This window comes from Schistocerca serialis, chromosome 8 (assembly GCF_023864345.2).
Source record: "Schistocerca serialis cubense isolate TAMUIC-IGC-003099 chromosome 8, iqSchSeri2.2, whole genome shotgun sequence".
NCBI classification, from domain to species: domain Eukaryota; kingdom Metazoa; phylum Arthropoda; class Insecta; order Orthoptera; family Acrididae; genus Schistocerca; species Schistocerca serialis.
The window spans coordinates 102,026,284-102,031,437 of record NC_064645.1 but is presented as its reverse complement, the minus strand read 5'-3'; the positions used below and the strand labels follow the sequence as shown (position 1 = coordinate 102,031,437).

The window sequence follows — 5,154 nt, the reverse complement described above, 5'->3', positions numbered from 1 at the left end:
CGTATTTCAGAGTTGCTAATTCTTTCTGTATTGTATGATTTTGTAGTAGGAGGTTTATTATTCTGTTTACCATGCTGGGGAAGTATGCATATTTGTGTATGCTGGGATTGGAAGAATATGCGTCTATGATATTGTCTAATGTGATATGTTTTCTGTAAATTTCGAATTCATGTCTGTTCATATTTGGCTGTAGATTGTTAAGTGTTTGTGGATATGTTGTATGTCTGTATCAGTTCCAAGAGAAAGCGGTGTATTATCTCCATAACGAAAGTAGTGCATGATTTTATTAGTAACCTCCTTCGTAGGGCCGAATAGTTTTTGTTCAAGGGTATTGAGAAAAATAAAGGCGATGGTACCTTCTGTACTACATTCCACTTCAATTCCTTCTTTTTGATTGTATAATTTGTTATTAAATTCGAAATAGTCTGGTTGACTACTATCTTCAGTAGTTCTATTATTTATAGTATTCCTGAGAATGGCAATTTTCGGTACTGTAGTAGGTTGTTTTCTATGATGTCAACTGTTTCATTTATTGGAATTTTGGCATATTGGTTTATTGTATTGAAAGACAAAAATTTTCAATTCTTTGGTAATTTTATGTCTTTGATTTTTTTAACCAGCATTCTGCAGTATTTTACTGTGTAACGTTTCTGGTAAGTGTAATATTTGTTCAACTGATTCTTTAATTTCCTCTAATTAGGTAGACTGTACTGTGTATGCAACTGACTATAGGCCAGATTGGAATTTGGGGTTTGTGGATCTTAGGTTTTGCATGAAGTGTGGGTGTTCTGGGATTTATAGAGATATACTTTTTTTTTACAGATGGTAAGGATTGTGTTGCTACTTTTTATTACCTTTTTATTTTGGCTGCGTTTTTTTAATTGGGTTTATGTGCATGTCTGTAATATTATTGTCTGTGAAAAATTCTAGTACATTGCTTATGTAATCATTTTGTTTCATTATTACAAGGCTATTTCCTTTATTTGCTTTGATTGCTATTGCTTGATGTGTGAGTAATTTTTGGTTAACGCGTCTGACAATTTTATGATTCTGTTGAGGCTGCTTGTTTGTTTGGAGCACTTTCGAGAATGATTTTTCAACGATTCATGATGCTTGTACTGTACTTTCATTCTGTTGTGTGATAGGTAGTTTTGCTCTGTCAGTTGCTACTTTATAGTTGGTATGAGAAATTCACCTATTGTTGTGTTCGATTTTGGCTGTAGGTCATATTTTATACTTTTATTCAGCAGCTGTTCTTCCTCTACTCTAAAGTCAGTATTTGTTAAATTAGTGCTTCGTGCATGAAACTGGAACTGTGATGTGTAGGCTCGATGCGATTGTTGTAATGGATATTTTGTATGAAGTAGATGCTGGAATTTCTCTTGATGTGTCAGTCTCACTTGTTTGTTCACATAACATACATAGTTATTTATAAATGTTTGTGGGTTATCAAATATGAATGGAGTGGTCCTCCTACTAAGATGTAAATTTGCTTCATGCATATCTTGTTTTATAAGGTTCTTCTTTGCCAATTTGTTCTCTGTTTCTTCTTTCATCCGTAATGGAGCACCAAGATTGTTTATTTTTGCTTCAAATTTTAACGCTTTTACCTTGATGGGGTCATAAGGTACTGGAAGCACCCTTTTTTGTATACACAGTTTATTAAATTTCACACTTTAGATAAGCTTTGTTAATTTCAGGCCAAGTCTTACATATTTTTTGCGGATATCTTCGAAATTATCATGGTTTTCGAAATAAACTCATAGCAGTCAGAACATCATAGCAGCATAACTGGTTTTTAAATATACATTGTACCAGAATTTCCTGATAATTTTTGGATTAACTGTGGAGATGTTAGTTGGGGCAGATTTTTTTGCTAAAATTCAAAGACTAGGTCGATTTTGGTAATAACTAGGTTGTCATTACGGCAGATGGAAAGTGTTTAACAGTACCATTTGCAGGAAGAAAGCGATACCTAGCACATGACCTTTGCGATGGACCTATACGTTGCTGCAAGAAAAAAAAGAGGATGTCGTGGGTTACAATGAATATGGAGAAAGGAAGAAAAAGTATATACAGAAAAATAATGGAACAGTAGTCACTAAGAGACTTCAAGGGACACACATTCTTTGCGATGTCAGGTGTTAGACAAACACCAGGCATCCTGAGTTGATGGCAATATTATGTCCTTTTAGTTTTCGACTTGTCAACCTACCTCTTCGTCACTCAGAGCTTTTGCTATCGTCTGTTCATTCTTGACTATATTGTGTATATAATGTAGAAGATATAGAGTTATTGACAAACCATTTTTGAACAGATTTCAGTACCAAAAACTGTACTAACATACTAAATAGTGGATGAGGGATGAGTGAGGATAATATGTGAAAATTTTGTAGAATAAGGTAATGTTAAATGTAAGTGTGATGAAATGTGCTTCTACCCGTTTATGCAAAAGTTTCGGAACAGGAGGAGTACTGTTACGATTGCCAATGTACAAAGACAAGAGATTTCGTACAGAGATGAAGGTAAACTTGTTGCGCATTTTATAACAACTGAAAACTGAGGCAATTATTGTAAATATTTTCAGTATTTTTTCATTCATTGTGCATTTGTATACATTATGTAAAGCTTATGAAACAGTAAGTGTCGGCATTAACATGTAAAGATATTTCTAAAGTTAATAAATGTACCTACTACTATTTGACAGTAAAATAGGAAACATTTGTGATAAGAAGAAAAGAACTTGAATAGTAAGGAGAGACATTTTTCAGCAGTAACGTGTTTGAGTGAATTTGAGCCTGAAGTGACTTTTAATGACTGCTGTTTTGGAATTTGGGTTGGGTAAGGACAGGTATAGTTAGAGTACTATTTTCTTTTGATTAGTTGAGGTTAGTTCACTTTTTACTGAAAAATATTTTTTCTGAATAATAAATGATTTAGATAAGATATCTGTATGGTGCGAAAAGTAGCAGTTGATCCTGAATAAAGAAAAGTGTGAAGTTATTCACATGAGTGCTAAAAGAAATCCGCTAAATTTCGATTACGCGATAAGTCACACGAATCTGAAGGCTATAATTCAATAAATACTTTGGGAGTACAATTACAAATAACCTAAATTGGAATGATCATATGGATAATGTTGTGGGTAGAGCAAACCAAAGACTGCGATTCATTTGCATAACATTTAGAAGGTGCAACAGGTCTACTAAATAGACTGCTTACACCACGCTTGTCCACCCTATTCTTAAGTATTGCTGTGCTGTGTGGGATCCGCATCAGGTGGGACTGACAGATGACATCGAAAAAATTCAAGGAAGGGCAGCTCGTTTAGTATTATCGCGAAATAGGGGAGATAGTGCCACAGACATGATACGTGAGTCGGAATGGCTATCATTAAAACAAAAACGTTTTTCGTTGCGACGGGATCTTCTTATGAAATTTCGATCACCAGTTTTCTCCTCCGATTGCGAAAACATTCTGTTGCCGCTCATCTTCATAGGGAGAAATGATCATCACGATTAAGAGAAATCAGGGCTCGCACAGAAAAATTTAAGTGCTCGTTTTCCTGCGTGCCGTTCGAGAGTGGAAAGCAAGAGAGGCAGCTTGAAGGTGGTTCAAAAAATGGTTCAAATGGCTCTGAGCACTATGGGACTCAACTGCTGAGGTCATTAGTCCCCTAGAACTTAGAACTAGTTAAACCTAACTAACCTAAGGACATCACACACATCCATGCCCGAGGCAGGATTCGAACCTGCGACCGTAGCGGTCTCGCGGTTCCAGACTGCAGCGCCTATAACCGCACGGCCACTTCGGCCGGCCGAAGGTGGTTCATTGAACCCTCTGCCAGGCACTTTATTGTGAATAGCAGAGTAATCACGTGGATGTTGATGTAGAACTTAATCTGAATAATACTTTTAGTGGAATATTGTTATTACTGGATACGTAAATGCAATGGAACCATGAGACTGTCATTGTAAATGTACCGATTATGGCAAGAAACAAATAGCTACGTATGTGGAACAAACACGTATAACATTGCAGTAAGCAAAGTAATGACTGTTTCGCGTAGACGTACTGTATTTTGCAGGTTCGCCCACTATGGAAAGCGGATGTGAGACTCACTAGTACCTGACAGACAAGTGGATGTTGATGCTTATAAAGTGTGGAGCTGATGTAAGAATAAATGTGAAAAGACATTCCCACTGTGTTTCATCGAAAAGTAGTTGCTGAAAGTGTATAATTTTCATAGACGCCCTCTACAGTGAAAACTTTTTGTAAAAGATAGAAAATGGTTCCCCCTCTCCTGCTATTGGCGAATAGGTCATCTTTACGGACGCCAAAGAAAGCGATTTTTATGAGAAGTTTGTGAAAAAGTTTACTTAGTTAAAAGTGAGACACCCTTCATAGTACCTCAACAAAAAGAAGGTAGTTTACATAATTTTCTACAAGTTCTCTTACAGATGCTCACCATAGCGAATTTCTGGAATCGCTTACACTTTTAATGAAGGGCACCCACCGAAGTGCCTTTTATGTAAAGATGGTTTCAGTAAAGTAATTTAATAGGTTTTTTTCGTTACGGAAATTTCCTTTTACAATGAAAATGGAAAAGTGATGCCTTAAGGCGAATGGACTTTGAAAAAAAGTTCAGTTGTAATATTTTTGTCAAATAGACATTCATTTGGTTGAAAAGAATAAAAAAATAGAATTTTGTAGAAAACATTTCTGTAAATAATTTCTGTGTAAAGAATCCGTTGTTAATTAGTTTTCGTATGAAACTTCCTGGCAGATTTAAACTATGCGCCGGACCGAGACTCGAACTCGGGACCTTTGCCTTTCGAGGGCAAGTGCTCTACCAACTGAGCTACCCAAGCACGACTAACGCCCCGTCCTCACAGCTCGACTTCTACCAGTACCTCGTCCCCTACCTTCCAAACTTTACAGAAGCTCTCCTGCGAACCTTGCAGAACTAGCACTCCTGAAAGAAAGGATATTGCGGAGACATGGCTTAGCCACAGCCTGGGGGATGTTTCCAGAATGAGATTTTCACTCTGCAGCGGAGTGTGCGCTCATATGAAACTTCCTGGAAGATCAAAACTGTGTGCTCGTAGTTGGTAGAGCAGTGGCCCGCGAATGGCAAAGGTCCCGAGTTCGAGT

General features: G+C 36.9%; 1 non-coding gene across 1 annotated transcript; it reads right to left on the bottom strand.

Annotated features, from left to right (window-relative positions):
- Positions 1-4,796: 4,796 nt before the first annotated feature.
- Positions 4,797-4,871, bottom strand: Trnas-cga (transfer RNA serine (anticodon CGA)). The gene has a single exon. It is a non-coding gene; the product is annotated as a tRNA-Ser (tRNA).
- Between the last annotated feature and the right edge of the window lie 283 nt (positions 4,872-5,154).